Here is a 26991-nt window from a genome sequence, read left to right on the forward strand (position 1 = left end):
TTAAATGTGCTCACTGGAGACCCAGCTCCTCCTCTGCCCCCACCAGCCAAGTCGCGCCGGCAGGGAAGGAGAAAGTTGGGAGACCGAGGCCAAGACCTCGCCTAAGCTCATTCCGAGTGCAGAAAAGGATGCGAGCAGGGGCGACCGTCCTGGGGGCACAAACTGAAAGCCCTCCCCACAAGTTCTCCTGCAAGGTCGGGCAGCTCAGTCGCCCCCACCCTCCGAATTCAAAGCATGCTTCTCCTAGGTTCGCTCGGAGTTGGCCAGTCCCTGCTCTCCCCGAAGGCCTTTACAGTCCAGGCCTCATAGTTCTGGCAACTGGGGGCGCATTTATATGGCTCGTGGCTCACAGCTTCGTTTAGTATAGGGGACCGGGTTCCATTTTTCCAGTGAGCTTGGAGGTTATAGGCAGGTACTCATCCCATTTAACGTCCTTCTCTTCAGTCTCTTAGAAGGTCAGTAACCATAAGATATATCTGGAATCTGGTTACTCCAACAGTTGAAAAAGTTTGTTGATATCGCAAAAGTAATCTAGCCCACGCTGTTCTGGAGCGAGTCTCCCAGGAGCTGTTGGCTTGAGAATTGCCAAGCTGTTCCAATTGAATCAAAAGGTGGGGCTTCGTGACCCGTGGCCAGATACCATTTTCTTACATTAAGCAAAAGGAAGGCCCCCGGCTCATGGAATGATTAAGGCATCCACCTGCGGTTGTAATTGTTAAACCTCAAAGTGTGTGTGATTCCGGGATGCACACGAGATTTCCAAACCCAGCCTCAAACTCTGTTGGCTCAGGCCGCTGAGGACTTTTTCCAAAGAATCCACTGAACTCTTTTCCTCCTCTTGCCATTCCTGGGAATTGCAAGGCGTCTTCTACAGGCAACCTGAGATGAGGGTGCTTGAGGAGATGGATGTGGGTAAACTAGGGCTTTAGCCAAATGCCTCCAGACCCACCCTCCCATAACAGAAATACTCAAGATGTTGGTGATGATACTAGTAGTAATAAGGGTGTTTAGACATGTTGCACAGTGATCATGTGACACTTCTCTTTTTTAATATTAAAAAACCCCTCAGATTGTGAATTTCCTGACCTTATGGCTTGTTCAAGGTACAGGAATAATGCCTTCTTTTCTCTCAGCTACTATGATTATTACTGTAGTATTTTTTATTGTACGGTTGCTACAGTATGCAGTGCAACAGCAAATTGATCTCTCTGCAGATTAAACTGCTTTCATTTCAGGCCATTCAGCATTTAATCGTAAACTCATCAAATGATGTATAATTTTATTAGAAAGGAAACATCGTTTCATATTTTTTCACTAAATATCTGGCTTATAAATGTGGTTTTCAACTACCTTCTTATTTCAGCAATCAAGTTTGTTAAATCTTTTGATTTGTTTCACGCACTACCTACAAATATCAGTTACATTGTGAATGAACAAAAAAGGAACAGGAATATTGTTTAAGAATGCTTATAGACCCATTTTTCCTTTGATAATTTAGGAGGCAATGGGTGTGCAGTGAGATCCAGTGTGTTAGGAGAAGTCAGCAAGACTGAAATAAAGGAAATGGTTTACAAATTATAAACTGTATTATCCACTTAGCAATTGAAAGATTTCTTTCCTCTGCTTTTCAATTTAGATTTTAAACTAAATAGCTGAAGACCCCCTGAAAATGCTTTGTATGAATCAAGCTTGGCACATTATTTTCCATATCAATGGAGCAATTTATTTTATAAACACCCTGCACTCCAGTGTGCTTTGCAGGAATGCTTTATGCTTTTGGGAACTTGGATAGCTGACTTTGAAATGGTCTCATTTCTTTCTACCATAGCTCTGAAAATTGTTTCCAAATACGATGTTACCCTTGTTTTCTAGAGCATCTAAACAGGAGGTGAACGGTTTAGCGTTACTTGCGATCATGCTAGTGCTTATCATTCAGGGTGCCCTCCATAAGCTCTTTCAATGATGAGATAGTCCCAAGCCCAAGTGGGTGCATACGCTATGGGTGCCCACCTGCATAAGTATTAAACCACAGCTGCAGGTATAACTTGTTGCCAAGTGATAGATGATTGGCAGTGGCAGCCTGTGCCAACTAGGCAGTGGCAGGGCACTGCATGCCAGACCTCCTAGTGCCTGGCATGAAAATTGAGGAGCATCATGTTAACTCCTACCAGTGATGGCTTTGGGTTTTCTTGCTCCCACCCCTTCTCCCAAATGACTCTTCAAAAACTGAGAAAACAGTCCAGAACCAGTTTAGTCTGCCTCCTACCTCCACCAGATTAGCAGGAACCGCCTTCCAGCTGAAAACCTTCCCCAAAGCCAGATTCTTGAGGATTTGAAGACAGATTATACTACTTCCAAGCAACGTCAGAGAAAGTCCAGAACCCAAGGCAAAGGATTAGTTTCACTGTTGATTGACCAAATTTGCTCTTCTGGCAACTCATTCCACAGTGCTTCTGCTCAAAATGCCAAGAAAATGAACTTAGAAATGAGAATTAAGATATTTTTTATTTTAAAGTTCTTTTTAAAAATTTAACCTATGGTTATAATCCTCAAAAATCAGACCCAGTATGTCATGAGAAGAAATTATGTACATATATATGCATATTTATATGTGGCTATGCACACCTAAAACATACACGTGTGTGCGCGCGCGCGTGTGTTTAAGCAATCGCACAAGAGTCCTTACAAATAAATTGAGTTCTAGACTTAAATACCATTATCTCAAATTGCTATATGGAGTAATAAACACATTTAGCTTTTGCTCCCCTTCACCCCTGTTGTGCTTATGAAAAATCTGGGCAGCAGAGAGGGTACCGGTGGACAAAATCCCCTGCCCCCAGCAATCTTCACATGTAAGCAAGCTTTCAAGAATCTAGAGAAGGGTTTTCTGTTTTCAGCATCAGCCACAAGCTCCAAGCTAGAGGCATGAGTGATGGACAGGCGGGGAGTTGGGGGCACTCCACGGCCTGCAAAGACTGCCTGTTCTGGTGATACCCTCCAAGGAAACATGCCCAGACCATGACCACTCCAGGGGCTGCTGGGGCAGTTGAAGGATGGAGGCCACTGGAGGCGCCTCTCTCCATCTCGCAACCTTCCGGGCTCTGGTGTCGCCCCCAAAGAACTGAGACCACAGAGAGAGGCAACTAGCTGCCAGTTTTCAAGAGTTTTTGATAGAAAAGAGTAATCTGAAGGAGGAGGAGCAAAGCAAGAGCGGGAGAGCAGAAGAACAGTTCAAGTTGGAAGAAGCCTTTGAGGTCACCTGGCCAACAGGAGGCACAGACGGAGGGCGAGGGGGAGGAGATGGTGTGAGGGTGGGGGAGCGCGGTGGGGCTGCAGGGGCCACTACGGCGGTGGCTCAAGGCTGGGTTTCCTTCCCCCAGCCTACCGTAGGCGGTGGAGGGGGGACGGGCAGGTCGTTCGGATCGGCCCCGAGGCCAGGCGGCGCGTCTGCGCTGGCCCGGCCATCGCACGGGCCGCGATCGCCGTCTGCTGGCCGCCGCGGTGTCGCTGCCCTCGCAGAGCCACCGCGGCCCTTAGGCTGTCTCCTCTGCCGCCGCAGCGCCCTTGTAGTCACACGCCTTGCCCGAGGGCTGGCCACGTGTGATCTGATGTTTGCGCTCCATCGCCCGCGGCTCGTCGCCAGAGGATTCCGGGTGGGGGGTGGTCTCTCGTGGGTTCTTGGGAGTTCTCGGCCCATTCTCTGAGTTCTAGCCCGGACTAACTTGGCCAGGCTGTGCTCATACCAAGGCAGAAGAACCGAAGTGGACCAAAGTTTTTGTTGTTGTTGGTTTGATTTTGTGGGGGTGGTGGGGTGGGGGCTCAGTCAAAGTAAAGGGGAAGGTGTGGGATAAGAAGGAAAAGAATCCTCTGCAGGTATGGAACTTCCAATGACCCTGTGCCATTAAGAGCAGCTACAAAGCTCAGTGTCTCCACCAAAACTGCAAAGAGCCTTGGAGAGAGGCTGCAGCAGCGTCTCTGGAAGAAGAGTGAAGTCCTTCCCCTCCAAGCCACCGAGGTGTTCTTTCCAGCGATCAGCTTGGCGACCCTCACACTCAATGGAGAGCACAGCACTGTGTGTTCGAGCATGCCTCCTAGCTCTCTGGTTGGAAGCATTCGGAGAATCTCTGGGAGCTTCGAGTAGGGGCTCACCCTGTGAGCAGTACTCACACATATAATTCAAATTTCACAGCTGACCTGCTCTGAAAACCTCAATCAGCTTCTAATTGAAGGGAAAACAAAATATTGCTTCCCTACAGCAGAGCTAACGATTTAATCATTATATCAGACATTATAGCTTTTAATTAGGCTAATGCTGATACTGTATGGAAAGAGATAATTCAACACAGTTCTTGATGAATTCTGTAATTGGGTTAACGGCGGAGCAGTCGGGGGAGAGACGTCAATATTCAAGCTGCGTCTGTAGCCACCAGGTTTATGAATGAAAGAGAAGACCAGGGTAGGGAAAGACTGGAACCCAAGGGGGCATCGCGCCCTCGCTCCCCAGAGCTGCGGGCGCTTGGGAGGGAAGTAGCGGGACAAACGAGCAACGCTGGGCGGCCGCCCGGTGCCAGGCCGCCAGGGTCTCGCCGCCAACTGCAGGCTCTCCTGCCGCGGGGCCTCCCTGGCCATGCTCCCGTGTGAAACTTTCGAGAAGAATCTCAGGAGGCCACCAGCCTGGTGTACCTCAGTACCGGCTGTCTGCAAGGTGCCCACCTAGCCCAAACCAATCCCGGCAGAGAATTTGGGCCGCGCGCAACTGCGGCGTGCACTTCCATCGGATGACCCTGAAAGACCGTGAGCGCTGCCCAGCTCCCACCTCGCCTCGGGTGCTAGACCGGCGGGCACAGCGCCCCCAGCCGAGAGCCGCTCTGGTGGTGCGGCGCGCGGGCTCCGGCGCGGTGGGTGGGTTTCGCAGGCACCCGGCGCCTCTGGGCACTACAGACGGCCCGCACTTTCCTGCGCACGCCAGCTATCCAGGGGTCGGTGAGAAAGGACTGCCGCAGCGAGGGCGCGGCCTTTGCCCCTGGGCCCGGCCGCCTGGGCTGAGCTGCCGCTGGCCCTAGGGCTGCAGACGAAGATTAGCAATTGGACCGCTGGGAGGGCGGCTCCCCTTCCTTCTCCTTGGCTGAAGTCCTGTAAAAGAACACCAAGTGAAAAAGCCGTGGAGACTCGCGCCGGAGCGAACTGCGCAAGGGGGCATGGGACCCTCTCTCCCACTTTCCTAGCCCAGTGCCCGCAGGGCTCAGCCACACCGGCGGCTTCAGGGTCACGCGGCGGTGGAGCCCGGCCCTCTGCTTCCGCCAAGCTCTCCTTCCGCGAGGTGCAGGGTACTCCAGGATGGTGGAGGGCCTGGTCGCCTTCCCGCCCTCTTCCGCCCCCCAGATTTCCAGACCTGAAACAGGTGTGCTCAGACCTAGTCAGAATCTGACCTGCGGTAGGAGACGGCGCGCTGGTCTTGGATTTTGAGGAGAAAATGTTGACTCCTCTAAATTTGGTTGGGCTTTTTAGAAAAGTCACCCAAGCCGAGCCTTCCACAGTTTTAACCCAGATGATTTTAGGGTGTGATTTTTATGCACTTTTTATATTCCTACACCTTTCTTAGGTTTTTTTCTTACTCTTTGATTCAACTACCTCAGCCCAATGTTCTCTGTTCAAGATAAATATACTGTATTGTGATTCATCCCTGTCTTATCTTGTCAGTAATTATGGCAAAATTAAATGGGTCACTGCTAAAATTTCATTTACACAAACCTCCATAATTAACAGTTTGAATACACCTTTTTACATTGTGCAGAAGTTGTAATTTTCTAATGCATGTTGTCTCTTACTGATAAAGAATGCTAGTGCTCAATGTGGCTATATAGGGAGACACAGCCCTCCTCCCGGCCAGAGGGTGTTGTGTTTCTCCCCTAAGACAGTGTAAAGAGTGAGCACAAAATCAAACTTTTCTGCATAGGGTTAGCTTCCTAATTATTTGCAAATTTAATTTGAGCATGTAAACATGCAAAAATAGAGGACATCTGACTAAGGTACACCCCTAAAACAAACTTTGAAAACCAAAATCCTTGGGGGAAGCAGACAAGCCCCAGACGCCTGCTGCCTGGAGAGTCCAGGGGAAGGAGGGTTTCACTTCTCAGGCTCTGTAAGCTCATTCTGAGAGACCCAAAACAGTGTTTCAGGACTGAGCAGAGATCCACAAGACTCGAGTGAGTCCGTGACCAAGGGTTGTGGCGAAAAGGAGCACTGTGATGGTGCAGACACAGTCCTGTCTCGCTTTCCTCTCTCATATTCCAAGCTGGAAAGGCGTCACTCACAAGAGGAGGCAAATCATAAGGAACTTCTGTGTAAAAAGAGTGAAGTGAATTCAGACGTGCTTCTCCTTACAGGCCATCCCTGCTACTGCAAATTAGATTAGCCACCCAGGCTTCAATAAGAACATGACACAGTTTGGCAGTTAAAGCCCCGTCCACTCCAATCACGCCTTTCATCGAAGCAGCGCACATAGATCACGTCTTGTCCTTTAATACACGCTTTCAATGAGATTAAAACATCACTTTGACACAGTTTCAAGGCTTTTCAGTATGTGTGTTGCTTACTTCAGGAAGCAGCAAAGGGCAACAGTGGATCCTCTGAAATCTCCTGGCTAAGGGATGGGCTTTAGAGCCACAGAGGCCCCTTGGCCCAGTCTTTATGTCTTCATCTTACCACTGTCCTGCTTCTGAAGATCAGGTTTTCCTCAGGTTGGGTGGATGTCTGTCAGTTACTTGGGTGCAGGAACCTAGGGGGCAACCTTGGATAAGAGGGCTGAAAAAGGGCCAAGGCCCAGATGCCCTCTCAGGTCACTCAATCTTTTGGGGTAAGTGGACAATGTAGATGAGGTAGAGAGAGGTTTGGAAGATCAGAGACAGAAAGCATTGTTTCAGATAGCTGTTGAACCCTAAATCTTAACTTAGGGGCAATGAGGGGGAAAAAATGGAAGTTTTCTACAGAACTGGCTAAAGGGAGTTGTACCTCTCTGTGCTTCAGAAGTGCCCATCTCCACTGGACACCATCTCTCTCTTCAGGCACGTGGGACTCTGCACCAGCAAAGTGGTCAAAGATCCTCTAGGCACAGAGGGGAGTCTGGCTTTAGCAGAAACTCTGTCTCCGGTGTAGTTCAGCTGTCTAAAATTGCGCTCAGTGCTCATTAGAGTAAGGCACACTGGTCTTAAAGAGAGGCTGGCTACCAGTGGTCTTCAGGTGGAGGGTGCACCATTTCTCTGCCTTGCAGGTAGTCCTGCCACCTGGAGTCTCCTCCCTCGGACCAGGGAAGACCTAGAACCCGGCTCAGGCCCCTCTTTGTCCAGAGGGAAGCCTGGCCAAGCATGGCCAGATGCCTAGGGTGCCCAGTGCCTGGGAGAGACCCCTTCCCTTCCATTCCTCCAGTCCCCACCCTCCAAGCCCACTCCGGTACTTGGCTGGATTACTAGCACTTGGCCACCTGGAGCCTTTCTCCTGCTCCTCACCAGGCCTGTGGAGTTCCCTGGGCATGGGGAGCCACCCGGCCTGCATTGCCCCATCCAGGAGAGATGCTACCCGGGTCAGAAACCAAGTAGCTGTGGGGTGATGCACAGGGCATCACTTTTCTTCCATGTGGAGCCCAGCCTTGATTGCTGTCCACACTCAAAGCCGGGCTCCGGGGCCTCTGCTGCCTCTGCTGCCAGTCATCCATCCGCCAGACTGGAGGAGGGAGACAGGACTTGGGGTAAAAAGACTGTAGTCCTGGGGAGGACTCTCTGGTACAATGCCAGAGTAAGGGAAAAGCCTTCTTCCCGGGCTCCTGTGGCTGCCCGATGCTGGGGTGGCAGGAGCTTCCAAGGTCCCCTGCACCAACTGGGGTGCCCTCAGGATAGCTCCTCTCCATCCCCGCCTTTCACAAAAGAACTAACAGCTCGCCGGCTCCAGGGCGCCGAAGGAAATCAATGTCACAAAGCGGGTTTTAATGGGTTAATTGACTGGAGGCCACTATCGCATTCAAACACCTGTTTCCTGCCAGGGGACTATGCCAGCCGGTCCCAGCCCAGGTCGCTGCTGGCGGACCAGCCCCACCCTGCTCATCACTCCAGGCCACCCCGAAAATCCATTTCACTTCTGAAACTTCCTGACCTTTCATTTCCATCTGCTGCTTCAACCCTGGGAAAGAGAGGGCAGAGGCCGGCAGCCTGCGGGCGCAGGCGGGGGAGACAGAGGAGGCTCGCGTCGCGGTGCAACGGGAAGCCGAGCGGGTGCGATTTCGCTGGAGGAGGGAGGACGCAAAAAGGGGACTGGGCGACCTGGTGGATCTTACTCTCACCTAGGGCGACCTGTACGCAGGCGGGGCTTTTGGGGTGTTCGGGACCCCACTTTTGGGCTCCCTGCTCTAGCCCACAGGACCCAAGCATCAGCCGCACCGCGCGGCTCCTGGCAGGGTACGGGGTTCGAAGGCACTCGGTGCACGTCAATGGCTCACGGCTCATTGATTTTTTTTTTTCCTGGTAGCAAAGTTAATACAGTCAAGTCTGTCGGTCAGTCAAAGTTAAATTGATTCTTTGCCCAAAACACCTCTCACGAAATGGCACACGTTTCGACATGTTAATTTTTAAAACGCAATTTCAGCTCTCGGCTTTAGTTCTCGGCGCTGCTTGGCGTGCGTGGCGACGAGCCGCAAGCCGGAGGCGCCCCGGGCAGGTGCAGCGGGTGGCGGCGGGAGCCGCGAGCCCGGCCGCCGCGGGGCGGGGCGGGGGCGCACGGACTGGGGTGCACCTGGAGCGGCCTCCAAAGCGAAACTCTCCCCAGTTCCACTGGATCGACCTCTCTCCCCCCTCCCGGAAGCAGGCGACCCAGAGAGAAACAGCTTCGGTCCATGGGGCTGTGGCCAATCCAAAAATCGGAGGATGGGGGGAGGAGTAAACACTGATAAGAAAATGACAAATGTTCCCGGGAGTCCGCTCTTGGTGGTCACCACATCGCCCACCCGTATTCTATCGAGAAGAGAAAGCTGCAGAGACTCCCCATACTCCCGTACGAAAAGTCGTCGTAGAGACGCGCGCCCCCTCCCAGAGCCTCTCCCGCCGCGATCCCCAGCCCCAGGTGGGGGAAGCCCCCGCGCAAGTTCGAGACACACTTACAGTTAGTTCCTCCTCCAGCTCCAGCGGGTCCCCGGAGCCGGTCCGCGCGCCCCCAGCGCTCGGCGCGAGGGCACCTCCCGGAGCCCTGACTCGCTCCCCGCAGGGGTCCTGCCCGCTCGGTACGCGGAGCGCGCTGCTGCCCGCGGACCCCGGCCCGGCCCGGCCCGGCTCCCGGCGGCGCCAGCACCGAGCGGCGGCGCCCGCGCCACGAGCACGCACACTCACACGCGCACTCACACGCGCACCCCCGCTCGCACACTCGCTCGCACACGCTCCTCTCTTCTCGCCTGGCGCACACTCTCCCAGACACACATACTGCAGGCGAGAGAGACAAGAAAATGAAATTTATTATTGATAGAAAAGACTTTAAAGACAATTTCAAGTTATTGTTTCTCTCTGGAAAAAGGGGGATCCCTCTACATAATGAAACGCCTTTTGTGTGGCGCCGAACAATACCAAACAAGTATTCTAATAAATAGCCACTTTTTTGTTCCTACTCGACAGTGAATAGAATTGAGCAGTTGGTTCGCGAGCAGCTGGGACGCCGTTTTGAGCTGGGAGGAGGAGCCGCGTCTCTCGCCCTCCTCTCGCCGCTCCCCGGGCCCCGCTCCCCCTCCGTTCCCCATTCGCTCGCGCGGCCACCGCCCCGCCCGCACTCGCCGCTCCACCGGCCGAGCCCTGCTCGCCGTTCCGGCCTGGCCTGGGAGGTTCGGCCCCCCAAACGGCAGTGACCCGGCACCCCTCCCGCACCCTCGCACCTCCGCCCCAGCGGCTCGAAAGCCACCCTCCCCCAAAGACAGTTGTCACTCGTGTCATCACCCAAGCTACCCGTTTTCTCCTGGAACCTAGGCCTTCCCCTCCCCCGTCAGCTGGGTCATTGCCCAGGGTCTATCCGCGCGGAACTCCCCCTCTGCCCGGCCGGGTGCTCGCGGGCAGGCTTTCTGGGTTCGGGGACCGGGCTTGATCTTTGTGACTCGCTGGGGACGCCTTGGCCGTGGGCGCCACGTCAGTCCTCCCCCGGGAGCAGCTTGGCCTTTCTTTCTTTTTGCTCTGCGACGTGCTCCTCAGTGCGCACCCCACTCCCCGCCCAAGTGCCTAACGACTAATGGCAGCTGCTGGACGAAATATTGTGTCTAAGGATTAGTGTTGTGGACACAAAGATTTCCAGGTAAAAGTCGCCGCGCCCAGGCGATCCGCGTTCCCCGCGCGCACGGGGGTTGGAAGCCAGGTCGCGTGGCGCCGGACTCTCAGCGGCGCGGCCACCTTAGCCCCTGGGCGCAGACCCTCGCGGCGCGCAGTCACTCCCTCTGCAGGCAGACCCCCCACGCCCCCAGCCGCCCGCCCTCCCGGCAGAACGGCGCGCGCACCGCAGCAGAAGGCGGAGGAGGAGGCCAGCGCTTCCGAGAAGGCGTTGGGGTTGGAGCCGCGCATCCCTCGCTGCCTATCTCGGTCTGTCTGTCTCTACTCTCTGCCCACCCCACCCCTCGCCCCAATTGTGTGAAGATGTCGGCACTTCGGACTTAAGACCGCCACCATCTGAGACTGTTTGGAAATGTTTCAAAAGCAAGCCAACTGCATTTTTTTTTTTTTAAACGACGACCCTACTTTCTGCCCAATTTATGAACGCCTTCCACCTGAAGGAAATATATTTATTAACACTAAAGCAATAAGTAAACAAAAGAAGCACAAATACAGCAGGGTAAAGATATTAAGCGCTTGCCGCCCGACCATACTCTGGGGTGCAGGGCGTGTGTACTTATCTATCGATCGCTCTTGGACAAACGTATGATAATCTTTTTTCATTGCTCGCAGCTGCAGTTTTGAGGAGACCCTTGTCTGTCTGGCTCTAATCTCCAAGACAAAAAGCCCACATGACTTTTACTCAATGGATCTTAATCTAGAGAAACGCTATGTCATTTGCAAATTATTTCTTAATCGGACTAAGCCATTTAGAAGTGGAAGTAGAGGAGTTATGTTTTGGAAATCTCCAAAGAGCTGATGTTGCCTAGGAATACTGTTCTTAGAAGCACTGCTCTCCCCAAAGGCAGGTTGCTCCAACCGTTAAAGGGAAAATGAAGCAGGTATGTGTCTTTGCTTGGGGATTAATTTTTCATTCGACTTTTGAGAAACCATATTCCCTCCGAGTTTAAGGCAATCTGGTTTAGTCATTCCCAGTGTCAGTACCAACAGGGAGATTTGGGTCCTTGATATTTTTTGAAACCCGGGTTTGTGCAGGAATCCGCTAGTGGGAATGGGAAGACGATGGAATTGGAGCTGTTCCAGCAGGCACCCTGAAAGCGCTCTCCTTTTGTATGGAAAATGGAAACATTTTGGAATCCAGATTTAAAACTTTGACTTATATTTTACATGTTAAATCACTGAAAGATTGGGTACAACACTGCATAAAGCTTCACAACCTCCAAATATTTGAATGGTTTTTGTAAGCCGAGCAGCTGCCAGTCAGCTGGCTTTGACAGGCTGCCACAGTTTTGTCACTTAATAGTGGGTGTTAGGCTAAGTGCAAAACACTCTGGCAAACAGATGTCAAACCCATATCAATGGGGGTTGTGAAGTGGAGTTTTAACCCCCGTCTAGGCCTCCGCAGGGGAGCTGGTGTGTACAAGGTACACAGGATGGGGAGGAAGGCTAGTGCTCCTGAAAGTGTGGCTTGGCCCTGGACACTGGAAATGCGACCCTGGAGTTCTGGAAACGCAATGGCGCGTCTCTGGCACCCAGACCGAAAGAAGCGGGGCCACTGAGCCCTGCAGTATGTGCGTGTGGGTGTCCCAGTCTGTAAATGCCCCTAGTTCCTCTCCGGTCCTGTACCCCCACCCGCTCCAATCCCGCAGAAGGCGGTGGCTCTTTGCAGATTCTAGGGTGCGGAAGACAGCAGGCGCTACCGCATGCTTCCTGGGCTCTCTGGGCGCTTCGGCTCTCCCCAGCAACCTCCGCCCGCAGCCGCACGCTCTTTCCCGCCTCCGGAGTGAGAGTGCTGGAGACCAGTGGAAAGAAGTGGGATCCAAGCAGAGTCCGCGGGCAGGCCAAGGTCACCTGGATGTCTGCGGCCACGCGGCCACGCGGCCACGCCGGACTCCAGCGAGGCCCAGAACCCAGCGCAGAGCGCGGGAGCGCACCAGGGGCTTTATTGCTGTCTCCGGAATCGGGGCGTCTGGGTACGAACTAGCTTCGCCTCATTGTTAGGACTGAAGGGGCGCGAGGGAGGGCGGAGGCTGAGAAGCACATCTTTGTTCGTGCACCCAGAGGCGGGCCCAAGCCTCCTCTCCTCCGAGCAGCTAGCAGCGAGCAGCCAGCGTGCTCCCAAAGGTCTGAAAGGCCCCTCAGTCAGAAGGGACAGCGCGCTTCAGCCCGCCGGATCCTAGAGTTGGTGTTTCAGGTCCGGGCTGTGACACTTGGGCTGCTCAGTGAGGTGTCCTTACCTTCCGCCCTCCGGGCGGGAGAGAGTGGAGTAAGAACACCCGTGTTCACTCAGAGCATCAGTCACCCTTGAAATGCCTTCCCAAATCTCCCCCCAGGCGCTGCCTAACTTGTAGCAGGACCCTCCTCTTACCTCAGGACCACCACAAGTTGTTAAGTGTCAGGGTTTACAATATGAATTGCATTCGGTAGTACTTAACTCACACTTGCCCTTTCTTTGTATTACCATGCTGCCAACTCGTAATTTTTGGAGCTTAAACTTGAAACTGAAGGTAAAAAAATATTTTTTTAAAAAAAATTGATTATACTACAAAATGTGACGAACCACAAATGTGTCTTTATGAAGATTAAAACAGCAACAACTACAACTTGTGGAGGCTCTTCCTGAAGGAAAGCAGCTGCCCTCGGCATGCCCGGTTCTTTATGGTGGGTATTAAAAGATGACTGTGACTCTTCCAGCTTGTATCCACTTACAGCAAATAGAGGTCAAATCACTGTAATTGTAATTCATCTTACAATAAGATCAGCCCGAGACCTTCCTTATGTTCCATGAATGTGTACAGTTCAAACGAGATCCCATATTCTCATTGATGTAATGCAATCAAAGCAGAATTCAATGCCCCAACTCTCAATGCCCCCAAATCCCCCTCTATATATGTGACAAACTTCTGGTAGAGAGGAGGGAGGAGTTGATTTGCTAAGATAGCTGAAGTCTCTCTATGCCATTGATTTTAATTATGTTTTGCTGGAAAAGCAGATGTATTACATTTTAAAAAGCAGTTTTCATGGATTCATCCAATTAATAAAATTCTAACTGTATTCAGATGAAGTGTATTTTCACCTTCTGGCTAAATTTCTCATGTAAAAGTATCTACTCAAAGGTCTTCTGCAGTGGTATGCTTTCCAGGAAGGAGAGAGATTGGGGGTTGTCTCCAGCAAGTACCCTGCCCAGTGCCAACCAGGACATCTGACATTGAGGCAGAAAGGAACCCCAAACAGGTCCTTATTAGATAGGCTTATGAGGATAAAAAAGCACCTGACTTTTTTATGAGGACACATATGAACCACCTGGTCCAGGTTCAAGGTGCCGGAAGGACTATTCCAGAGGGTCAGCAACTTCTGGGTCAGGGAGCTTGAGGGCTGCAGAGGATGCTGGTGATGAGGGGCTTCCGTCAGAGGATGGCATGACCATGGCAGTGGAGTTCCGGGAAGGGAAATGACTGGAGATTCACAGTGGTGGCCTTTTTAATTTTTTTTCCTTGAAGCAGTCAGAGCTCTATGGCTTGCTTGGCAGTGTTTGCTTTCCCTACCAGAGCAATTGTTGGAAGTCAACCCTCGAAAATTTTCTTCATATATGTGAGTTCTGACTTTCTTTTTTAAATTAGAGGTACTATTTTCACTCTCTGGTGATATTTTTGTATGCAGTTTATCTAGGTGGAACCAACTGATGAAGCATGAGATAATGAGTGTGGCTGGTTTGTCAAATTTCTTCATGAGCAATGGGACCCAGGCCCCTCTTCTTCCTCTGTCCTGTTCTCCCCCCAAACTCAATTCACACAGCAAACCAGATGTAATCAGAATGGAAACCAAAGATTGTTGAATAGGAATAAAGTTGGGAAATCAAAATATTCTTGGAATCAAAGTCGAGCAGGGCCAATATTTCACTTTATCCCAGTTCTTGAATATAGAAACACAGTTTTAATTACTGGAAGACTTCACCAAAGAATAAATATTGTCAGCAGAGGAAGAACATTGCCATTCAAAGGAGGAGGCTGCTAATAAGCACATGTCATATGTATGTACATATAAACACCTAACAAACTAGCATATAACAATACTTCATAATATAATAATAACTACACGAATAAAGGGACTTCTATTGACTAATTCATAATGAAAACAAAATTTATTTGAAAAGTTAAATTTGTGATATATCCAACACATAACGATCATGCCCAATTTGTAGGTGCTATGCACATGAGAGGCTTGGCCAGAGACTTAGCAGTCTCTTGGGTGAAGTCATGGCATGCTGGTCTGCAGTCGCCTGGAACCGTGGTGATAGCTCACAGGTTTTGAGATATTTGTTATGAATGAGAGGGCGACATGGGCATTTGCACAAGGCAGTCTGCCTGGTCCTGGCTTTGCTTCTCTGTTGTGCACTCTGCAACCTTGGGCAGGTGATTGAACTTGTCCAGTCCTCAGATTCTTGACCTATGAAGTGGCAATGTCACCTCCTGCATTGCAGCATTACTGTGGCAACCAGAGGGTGTCATGCCCGGAAAGGCACCTGAGACCCAGCACTGCAAACGGGCCGCAGTGCTGTATTCTCCCACCTAGGTTTTCCTGCACACTCTTCACCGGTTCCTCAGCATAGACGAGGAAGAGTGGCCCAAGCTGGGCACACCCCGTCTTTCTGGGGACAGCCCGAGGCTGGCGGGCAGCACCCTCTAGCTGTGGAGCTGTCGGCTACAGCCCTGCACTCTGGTCTGGAGGCCTCTGTGCTTTCTGTCTGAGGGCGCCAACCTGAGATGGGCTTCCTTCCCTCTGTGGTCCATCAGAACTCCTGGACTCTCCCCTGTGGTCTTGTAGTCCAGCTGGCTTCTTTGTGGAAACTCTTGCCTCCACCGATAAAGGCTTATTCCTTGACTGGACTCCACATGCATCGGGACTCGTGTTTCCTATTTCATAAACTAGAAGGGTCCAAGGTCTTGCCCGAATTCTATCAGGAGGAGTTTTGTTCCAGAACACCCTCGTCCATCACATGCAGGTCTCTGCGGATCTCCTGCCACATTCCAGGCCTCACTCTAGGCCCTGGGGAGGAAATGGTGGGCTGACAGCAGGGGTCTTTGTCTTGGGGGGACGGTGGAGTGGTGTCCAGGCGGGCTTGGGTGGAAGCGGCAGGCAGTCTTCCTAGACAGCTGCTTTGTCCTTAGCTAGGCTTCTTCATCTGTTATTGACTTCTTAATTTTGTTTTTGTTTGTTTTGCTTTTGTCTTTGTTTCTGGTGATGCATTTTCTTCCTTTGCTTTTCTCCTAGGTCTGTGATCTGTGGGGAAAGTGATTCCTTGAAACAAAACATGTGTATATATGTATACATTTTCCTGGCTACATGATGCTAAAGATTCTGAATAATTCAGCCTGGATTTCAGTTGAATCTCTGCTCATTGAGGTCAGTGTAGACTAAGGTCTGGATGTGCACCGTGCAGGCTAGTTCACCTTTCCAGGACCTCAGTTTTCCAAGCTCAAAAGTAAAGAAGCAGAAATCACTGGCTTCTGAACCGTCTTTCCATGACAAATGCTTTGTGACTCTAGGATTGAATGGTGTCGTGGTGTTGGCCTGCAGGGTTCGGTCTCCTGACCCATGAAGTGGGTGCAGAACTGAAGTCACTCACAGGAACATTAGTGTTCCAGTAGGAATCGGATCTTCCAGGCACATCAAGTGCTGGGTCCTGGGGAGTCTCTGTGCTCTTACCCCACGTCCAGGGCACTGCCATGGGGGAGAGGGCACACCACAGCACTGTGGAAGCAGTGGTTCCCATTTGAATTCTGCAGCTCTGGCAGAGTACTGGGTATCAGGAACTCAAAGAGTGATTTCATAAAGAAAAAAAGTGTAGTTTATACCAAAATGGAATAAACCCCCTTTTGAGTAACAACAATCTGCATAAATGCTTTAAGAAAGCCTATAATTATGATAAAAATGTTGCTCAAAGTTAAGATTATGAAGCAATCAAGATTTATAAACAGTCTCTCATCGACTTTTAATCATTCTTTTTTATATACAAACTGTACACAATATATGGTTGCAATATATCTTTCTATACATTTTATTTTTGGTAATTTAGCTGGGTAAAATATATGTGAGGTGACCCTGAGGAGCTAGGTTGTATGTGATGTGCTGACAGGCAGGGAGCGCTTACCACGCACACATGACACATACACGGAGGCAGGCCACTCTGTGGTGACTTACATGGAAAACACGCATGCTCTCACTGTATGAGAATCCCTTTAAAATTCTAATTAGCATAGTCCCTTTTGCAATGGTTTGAAAAAGTATGCAGGCATTTGAATATTAATTACCTTTTGTCAAAAGGAAATATTTTAATCACCAAATAATGGAGGCTAAAATTAACTAGGATGATCAATATTTGCCTATGTTAGGCAATAATTATCTATTTTGGTGGCTAAAAGTCAGTGATCCGGTGACTATATGAAGGGCTGACCTAAAACATGTTTGTTGCTATTATGTTTGAAACTTTCTCTCTAATAATTCTAAAATGCATATGCTCATGTTGCAGAGTACAGTCCAAGGATAATACTAGATACTATTTTTTCTTTCCTGGTGGTGCTGGGGGCCAAAACCTCAGGTATGCTGGCAAGTGCTCTACTGCTGAGCCACATCCCAGTCCAACAGACATTTATTTTATTTTATTTTATTTAGTTGTAGATGGATACAATATCTTTTTATATTTATTTTTATGCGGTGCTGAGGATTGAACCCAGTGCCTCATACCTGCAAGACAGGCACTCTACCACTGAGCTATAGCCCCAGCCCCAACAGACATTTCTTAAGTGGCACAATTCTGTCAAGGATCTGAAGAAAATTCTGGAAATATTTCATGTAATTGTATAGGAGTAGAACCTTGCGAGAAATTTTTTTTCCCCCCCAGGATCCATCTGTGTCTCCTTTGACCACTCTCAACCCCAACACCAACTTCACTTTGTCTCACTGCCCTCTGGGTTACTAGTCCAAGCCACCTAGGTCCAGTTTCTCGATTGGTTGGTCCTGGCCACATAAAGTCCAACCTGTCAGAGTGTAAGATGGACTCAAACCTCCGAGGGGATCTCAGGCCGATTCCATCACCTGCAGATCTGAATGGAAGGGGTAACCATGGAGCCTCGGCTGAGCCCGCAGATCCTGACCTGCCGCGCATGGTCCTCCCAGGTCAAGCCTCCTCGGCAGCTCCTCCTGTTCTCGGCCAGGGTTGTTTAATCCCTTCCTCTGGGAGACCAGGGCATGGCAGGGGCATCGTCACCAACCCAGACTTTGCAGCTACCAGAGTGGTCTGTGCCTAGACACAGCCTTGATGGAGATGTTTCCAAGGCGCCTACTCTCTGGAGGTGCAGCCTGAGACCTTCCAAGGCCCTGCCTCCTGTCCGGCCCCGCTGGGCTGCTGCCCGCAGCACGCCGCCCTCCTGGGCCTCCTCTGGCCCTCTTCTTGCCCTGCTTTCACCTGCCCTCCCATCTCCTCCTGTCCCTCAGGGTCTCTGGCTACTTGCCTCTCAAGTCACTTGTTGAAGAAGGCTTTCTTGCGAGGCACAGTGGCTTATGCCTGATTCCTGCTGCTCTGGAGGCTGAGGCAGGAAGCTCACAAGTTCAAAGCCAGCCTCAGCAGCTTAGTGAGGACCTAAGCAACTTAGTGAGACCCTGTCTCTAAATAAGAAATTAAAGGTTGGGGGATGTTGCTCAGTGGTTAAGCACCCTGAGTTCAATCTCTGATACAAAAAATAAATAAATAAATAAATGAAGTCTTTCTCCCCTAGTCTAACTTGGGCTGCTCTGCTAAGGCCTACGGGCTTTGCTTTCAGTGTGCACTATTGCAGTTCTAGTACAGATCCATTCCTGGGTCATTTGTTCGATGCCTGCTTCCCCATGAGCGTGAAGACGGGGGCAAACACCAGAGTGCTCTGTTCCTGAAGCAGCTGCAGGCTCAGGGTGGGACGTTAGGCAGGAGGGCCACTCGGCCAGAGGGCTCCTGAAGCCCTCCGAGGGTCCCTGGCAAGTCTGTGGCTGAGGGCCAGGCTGTCCATGCCCAAGGAAGACTACCCGTGGCTCTCAGATAGTGGTGGTTGAGAGCGGAGCAGATAACCAGCTACAGCAGAGGCAGAGAGCCTGGCAGAGCATTCATGCCCCCAGGTTCAGATACGACCTCAGGGAGACTGCCTTGGAGACACCCCACTCCTGCCTCACAGAACTCACACTGAGCCTGGGAAGACACAGGGGCCCAGAGATGGGACGGCAGGTCTGGCCAAGTCAAAGAGGCTTGTAAAACACTCTGGGCGTCCCCTGACAGCACTGAGGAGGCACCCACTCAGCAGCTGGATGTCTGCTGTCCTCGTAGTTGGCACCAGAGAGGAAGGTCACAGGACTCGGGTCCTCTAGCTTGTTATCCACAAAGTCAACATCCAGTTTGAGGAAGCCACATAGAGAGGAACGGGAAACGAGACCCCCAGTGGGGAGAGCAGTCACGGAAGCCCCTCGAGAGGTGACTCAGACGCTGCCTTGCTGAAGACTCCAAGCACCTCTCATGTCCTGTTGTAAGAATCGAAGGAAAGGACGGTCCACGAGGGACAGGTCTGAGGTCTTAGCGAAGCTAAGGAAGTGATCAAGAGCCAAATAGATGTTGTGGGACGTAAAGGCACACACTTCCCCGGCAGGTGAGGCTCAGGTGGAGAGCATGGGTGTGAGGGGCGTGGACCTCGCGGCATGGTCACCCTGAAGAACTGAGAGAGCTGGGGGGAGTGGGCAGGGCCCCCCTGACTTCTCCTGACGTTGAACGACCCGCACTCAGGGCCACAGGAGAACCAAGGGGTTGGCAGTATAAATGCTTTTTAGAGAATAATGGCCAGATGCTGCCTGGCTGGGCGACAAATAGGACTTGTAGACCCAGAGTGAGCAGACTTGGCGCGAGAGCCGTAGATGTGAAGCAGGGATGCCAGCGAGGTGTGTCAGTCAGATGCTGAGAACCAAGGTCCAGAGAAGCAGTGAGCCTGGCCCGAGGAACACGCCGCGCAGGGGACTGGCGAGTGTCCTGACAGGACGGAGGGGGCACTGGACAGTGATGGAGGAAAGCCAGAGCTTCCCCCAGAGCAACCCTGCAGGAAGCAACACATCCTCCCAAAGAGTGTGGAAGGGGACAGGCTGGCCTCTGTGAAGGCCCGAGGCACTCAGCCCGCAGTCCCGCACTGCACAGGTGCCCAGGGCGGCGGACAGCAGCCGGGCCGTCAGGGTGCGGGAGGACACAGTCAGGAGAGGTGGCTGGAGAAGCACCCTCTCCTGGCTTCACGGCTTCTGTGGTGCTGGGGCTGGAACCCAGGTCTCACGCTTGTGCCGCCAGCCTCTGCCACCGAGCCACCCCCAGCCTCAGCTTCCCCAGCTCTCACAATGCCACGCTCCTTCACAGCTAAAGCAAAAATGAAAGGCAGAGAGCAGACCACACCAGGCTAAAGAGGACCGGTCACTGCCACCTGAACAGAGGTGCTGGGGAGAGTGGGCTCTCAGGAGGTTTTGCCAGCCGGGGTCTCGGCTCAGTCCCACCCCAGCCCTGGAGAAGAAGACGCCTGACTCCTCCCACTCAGAAAGTAGCTGTGCGGTGGACTTCCTCCTGCTGTTCCTCATCCCTCACCTGTCCCCGCCTTCCTGGGGGTACTGGGTGCCGCAGACCAGGCACAGGGCGGAGCAGGGACCCGGCCCGATTCAGCAGACTTGTTGGTGATGCCAATCGTTCTCTTATTCCACATCCTCAAGATAATTTGAAATTATTTCTCCTTGTAAAAGTTCACGGGAGACTTTGGAGCCACATAGGTATTTGATCTTGGATGCTTATGTACAGTGATAAAGATGCTTTTCTTTTGAGAACTAAAAAAAAAAAATTAAAGGTGAGCCCCCACTTGGCACTGCCCCTCCTGCCCCTCTCTTCCTCCCTGTGTCCCCTTCCCGTCCCCTCCTCCCTCTTCCCTGCTCTCTCTCGCTGGGTATTGGCCATAATTTCCCCCCTAGTAACTAACGGTGGAGAATTCACTGGTCCATCTTAGATGGATTAAAACCGGGAATGAAAGAACTCGCTGCGACCATTGAACTTGGGAAAAAGAAATGTGTGAGAATGGAGACAGCAATGCTCTTGAGGACCTTTTCATTCAAACTTCTTTTGCTTTAAAACTCGTGTGTGTACGGTGATGGCTTCATCCACGTGAGCGACGTGGAAGGATCAAGCCAGGGGAGTCAGCATCTCCTTGGACATTGGCCATCTCTTTGTTTTGGGAAACTCTGAGCTCCTCCCTTCTCATCCTTTATAAAATGTGAGTGTAGAGAGTTGCTGTAACTGGCTCACCTGCTGCCAGCACAGCACTAGCCCCTGCCCCTCGGCACCTGTGAGCCGGCCTCCCTGTGCCTCGGCCTCTCCTCATCCCAGCCGCCGCTCTACTGCTTCTGTGAAATCAGATTTCTTAGCCTCCGTATGTGAATGAGAGCGTGCCTTGCTTACCTTTTCATGCCTGGTTTATTTCACTTAACAGAATGTCCTTCATCCAAGTAGCCCCAAACGACAGGGTTGCATTCTTTTTTATGGCTCATTAATTTCCACTGTATACACACTATATTTTCTTTATTCATCATCTGTCTTTTCTGATCATTTGCCCATTTTTAAGTTGAATTTTTAATGTAGAATTCCTTGTGCAGTTTGGATATTAACCCCTTGTCAGGAGTTTGCACGTATCCCCTTCACTCTGCCTCTTGTTCCTCTTGCTGTGAAGAACCTCCTTAGGTTGACATAATCCTCTTTCTACTTCTGTTGCCTGTGCTTTTGGGGTCTTGTCCAAAAAGTCATTGCCTAAGCTGGTGTCTACATTTTCTTCTAGTAGGTTCATAGTTCCAGGTCTTACATTTAGGTCTAATCCACAAGTTGATCATGGTGGGAGAGTGGGGATCCACTTTCAGTTTTCTGCATGTGGACGCCCAGTTTTCCTAATGGCACTTACTGAAAAGGCGGTCCTAATGCCACTGTGTGCTTTGGGCACCTTTGTCAAGGACCAGGCTGCAGACGTGTGGATTTGTCTCCAGGTCCTCAGTTCTGGTGTGTGTTGGATTTTAAGCCAGGATCACAAGTTTTTGGTCAAGTATTGTGATGTCTGCAACTTTGCTTTTTTCGTTCCAGATGGCTTAGGACCTTGGAGTCTTTCACACTCCATAGGACTTTAGGGTTGTGTTTCTGTTTCTGAGAAGAACGCCATTAGCACTGGATGGGCGTTGCACTGAGTCTGTGGGTTCTTTTTGGTAGTGTCAACCTTTTAACACTACAAGATCTTTCAGTCCCTGAACATGGAATATCTTTCCATTTTTTTGTATCCTCTTCACTTTATTTTGTCAATGTTTTGTAAGTCTCTTTGTTCATCACTCCTTGGTTAAATTTATTCCTAGGTATTATTATTATTAGTGTATTGTTGTCTTGATTAACTTTCTCATGGAGTTCATTAATGGGGTACAGAATTGCTGCTGATTCCTGTACATTGATTTTCTTTCCTGTAGCTTTACTGAATTTAATTTTTGATGGAATTTTTAGCCTGGCTTTATGTTTTTTTTAACCCATAAAATAAATAAAAGCATGTCATCTGTAAACAGGGATAATGCAACTTCCTTCTTTCCAATTTCAATAACTTTCATTTCTTTCTCTTACCTATTTTCTCTGGCTATGCCTTCCCAGCTCTATGTTGGGAACAAGTAGTGAAAGTGTACATCCTCATCTTGTTGCAGATCTTAGAGGAAATAATTTCAGCTTCTGTCCGTTTTGCACATTGGCTGTGTCATAAACAGCCCTTATTTTTCTATACCTAATTTGTTGAGTTTTTTTTTTTCAATGAAGAGATGTTGAATTTCAGGGAATGCTTTTTTTTTTTTTTTAATTTAGAGAGGGTGATATGGTTTTGTCCTTCATTCTGTTCAAGTGGTGGTTCACATTTATTTTTTGAGTGTGTTGAAACATCTTGCATCTTTGGGATAGATTTCATTTCATCAGGATGCATTGTTCATTTGAGATCTTTTCATTTTTTGATATAGGTGCTTCTTATTATAGATTTCTTTCTCAGTGCTGCTTTTGCTGTTCCCAAAGGCTTTGGTATGTTGTCTTTTCATTTGTTTTGAGACAATGTTTAATTTCCCTTTTGATTTGTTCATTACCTCATTGGTTGTTCAAGGGTGTGTTGTTCAATGTCTACATATTCATACATTCCTAAAGCTCTTCTTGTGGTTGACTTATAATTTTGTTTAATTGTGACAAGAGAAGATACATGCTATGATTTCAATTTTTTAAAATTTGTTGAGGCTTACTTTATGACCTGAAAAATATTCTAGGGGTGAATGAAGAGAAGATATATTCTGTAGCTTTTGGATGAAGTGCTCTACAAACACCTGCCAGGTCTAAATTTAGTCTATAGTATAACACAGCTTAATGCTTATGTTTCTTTTTTGGCTTTTTTTTCCCCTTTGGTCTGGGTGACCTATTCACTGATGAAAGTGAAGTGCTGAAGTCCCCAACTATTATTGTATTAGAGTCTATCTCTCCCTTCAGATGTGACAATATTTTCTTTATATAATTGGGTGTCCCAGCATTGGGAGCATGCACATTTACAATTTTTAGTTTCCTCTTATTGAATTAATCTCATTATCATTATATAGTGACTTTATCTCTTTTTACAGATTTTTACCTAAAGTGTGTTTTATCTGATATAAGTGTAGCTACTCCTGCTTGCTTTTGATTTTCATTTGCACAGAATACCTTTTTCCAAACCTCACTTTCAGTTGAACTCTGTCATTACTGGTGAAGTGGGTTTATTATAGACAGCATATCGTTGGGTCTTTTTAAAAACCCATAAAGCCACTAAATTTCATAACTGGGGAGTTTAATATTTACTTATTTATTTATTTATTTATTTATTTTTAATGTTTAGTTGTAGATGCACATAATACCTTTATCTTATTTATTTATGTGGCGCTAAGGATTGAACCCAGTGCCCCACACATGCAAGACAGGCACTCTACCTGTGAGCCACAACCCCAGCCCAATACATTTATTTTATTTTATTTTTTAAAGAGAGAGTGAGAGAGGAGAGAGAGAGAGATAATTTTTTTAATATTTATTTATTTTTTTAGTTCTTGGCAGACACAACATCTTTGTTGGTATGTGGTGCTGAGGATCGAACCCGGGCCGCACGCATGCCAGGCGAGCGTGCTACCGCTTGAGCCACATCCCCAGCCCTAATACATTTATTTTTAAGGTTATTGTTGATAGGTAAGAACTTATCTCTGTCATTTCGTTACTGTTTTCTGGCTCTTTGTATATTCTTTGTTCCTTTATTCTGTTCATTTTTGTGGCTTATGATTTTCTATATTGCTAAGCCTTGGTTTTTTCTCTTTCTCTTTGGTGGTCTGCTCTACTAGTGAGTTTTATACTTCATGTAGTTCATGATGGTACTTATGATCCTTTTGCTTCTAGATGTAGGACTAGAGTAAGCATTTCTTGTATTGCTGGTCTAGAGCTGATGAATTCTGTCATTTTTTGCTTATCTTGAAAAGTTTTTATTTCTCATTTCATTTCTTTAAGATAGTTTTGCTGGGTAGAGATTTCTTGGTTATCATTTTTTGGTTTCAGGACTTTGAATATACCATCTGTTCTCTTTAGCCAATGAGGTTTCTGCTGAAGAAGTATTGTTGGTCTCATGGGGATTGCTTTATATGTGAGTTGACATTTTATCTTGTTGATTTTAGAATCTCTTTTTTTTTTTTCTTGGACTTTGGTTAGTTTGACTACTATACATCTCAGAGTGGACTTTAGTTGGTCTAATCTAATATTTCAGATTTCTAGTTCCAATGTCTATATATTTTCTAAGATTTGGAAAATTTCCAGCTATTATTTTATTAAATTAGTTAAAGGTTTTCTATGGCTCTTACTTTTTTAAAAAAAATTTCTGGAATACCCCTAATATAAAAGTTTGCTTATTTAATGATGTCCCACAAGTCTCATATGCTTTCTTCATTCTTTTAAGTGTATTTTTCTTTGTTTTATTTTTGATCCAGGTTATTTCAAAAGACCTGTTTTTGAGCTCAGAAATTCTTTCTTTGGGTTAATAGAGTCTGCTGTTTAGGTTTGCAACTGAATATTTCATATTATTTATGTCATTCTTCAGCTCCAAGATTTTTGTTTGATTCTCTTTTGAGATCACTATCTTTTTTTAAAAAAAAACTTTTTAGTTGTAGATGAACACAACACCTTTATTTTATTTGTTTAATTTTATGTGTTGCTTGGATCAAACCCAAGGCCTCACACACACTAGGCGAGCGCTTTACCACTGAGCCACAACCCCAGCCTGAGATCACTATCTTTTTGCTGCATTTCTCATTTGGATCAGAGTTGTTTTCCTAACTTAATTGAATTGACTATATTCTCTTACATCTCATTTAATTCCCTTAAATCATAAACTTGTTTTTCGTGGACTTTGTTGATTTCCTTATTCTTTGCTGTCTGCTGCTGGAGAGTTATCGTGTCTTTCAGCGGCTTTATGTCACCTTGCCTTTCCACGTTTCTTACATCCCTCTTGATGTGTGCACATCTGGTAGGTGCGTCACCTCTGTTAATTTCTGAAACGTGGCTCTGTGGTCAGACTCTCTCCTGGTGATGAGCTCTGGAGTGTCGGTTGGGTGGCTACTGTGGTTTGTTCCCGTGGGGCAGCAGTAGAGTCCACATGGCTTCTTCAGCTGTGGTCACCCCGGGGAGGCCTGTGGGCGTCTCAGTGGTCTGGGTGGCAGTTGGAAGGCAGCTCGTCGAGCAGGGTGGGTTTGCTGTAGCTCTGGTGGTAGTTGTGCTGCATGTCATGAGTCTCCCCTTCCACACAGCGTGGCATGCCTGGTAATAGGGTCAGGATGCACGTCAGCATCGTGGGCCAGGTGGGGACCAGGCGTACCTGTGGGCCAGGTGCAGCACCTGTCAGTGGCTGGTCAGCAGAGGTGCCTTTGTGACTCTTTGGTTTCCCGAACCGTTCAGAGCAGTGCCACCAGCTGCTTCCTGGGGCCCAGGGAGGTGGCAGGGGCACTGGGCTGTTCCTGGGGCTGACTGGGGGGACCTTTCCTGCCTCATTCTTTCTATTTTTTCTTTGCTACTTGACACGAACACACACTTTTTGTTTTACCATCTCGCTATCTTGGAGACATTTGCACGCACACACACACACACACACACACACACACACACAACTCACCCTCTTCCGATGAGATGCACTTGGGAGGTCTTTTCCTTGAGGCTGAGCTCTCTGCCTTCTTCCAGCTGATCTCAAACACTGAAGTTCTGCATCTTGATAAAAAAATCTGAAAAAATGCGTTTCATTTGCCAGTTGGGTAGTCATGTGCAGTGACAGAGATAACATTAAAGCCATGCTGAGATAAATAAAGTCTTATTTGGCTCCTGAAGACCATCTTACTTACACGTGAAGAACAATTGGGAGACGGTTGAGCATTCTTTTTGTTGGTACAACCGCAGGTGTTCTAATACCCTCTGTCCTTCAAGGGCTGCCCTTCTGAACTTGGCCCCTTGGAAACTCGGTGCTCCGTGACCAGCAGCACACATGTCAGCCAGGAGCGTCAGAGCGGCAGAGCTCAGGGGTCCCCAGGCGTCTCATCTGCATGGTGAGAGGATCTCTGGAAGCACTGTTTTCAGACTGGCCTCGTAGATTTGGAGAAAAATAATGCAGCGCACTGCTTTGTGATGGCTCCTACGGTGGGTCCCCAGACAGCAGAGACATGAATGCTTCATGACTGTGTTTGGTACGTTCCTGGAATGTGTGTCTAGATTCAGTGTTTTACAGAAAAAAAGACTGATCATTTTGTATTTTAAAATAATGATAAAAATATATTCTGCCAACCCTACAGTCTAAAGACTGTTGGTGAGTTTCTCTGATTACTTTAAGTCTTAGTTTAGCATGTACATATTTAATTTTTAATGTCTAGTTACTTATTATCATCCATGCTGCTTTATCCTTGTTAAAATATAAACTAGTTTCTATGATTATAAAATATAAACTTGCTTTCAATCCTGTGTGCTTCCTTAAATAAATGACCATTCGGGTTATAAGCCCTCCATCATTTAGACACTGACAGAGAGTGGAGGAGCATTGAAATGAAGTGACTGTCCGTGAAATGCTGTTATGGGTTGGGAAGCAGAGAATTGGGCCACAGCTACAGGGCTGGGACAGCCAGCCTCTGCATTAATTTTACCTCTCTTCTCTCTGGATTCCTTACGCCATTATTTACAAGCTGTCAGATTTTATGGTTGAGATAATTTGCACAGAATACACAGTGAAAGCATATTTTATCCATTGGCTTCTTGGCTGCTCATAGTGGCCACTTGTCTCCCAAAGAACTCTTTTCTGCTTGCACAGAGCAGATTAAAATGTCAGTCTTCGATCCTGTCTCTCATGCAGAGAGAGAATGTGCTTTGAAGTGAGCCAGGGTCGGGTTCAAACCACAGCTATGCCCTCGACCACTGTGTGTTCTTGGTTCAGTTATTCCATGTCTCTGGGTCACAATCTCTTTATTCTTAAAATGCAAATTATACAAGTAGAACATGTATAGTTGCCATGAGAGTTAAATA

Source organism: Spermophilus citellus (genome assembly GCF_964194105.1).
Source record: "Spermophilus citellus genome assembly, chromosome: 1".
NCBI lineage: Eukaryota > Metazoa > Chordata > Mammalia > Rodentia > Sciuridae > Spermophilus > Spermophilus citellus.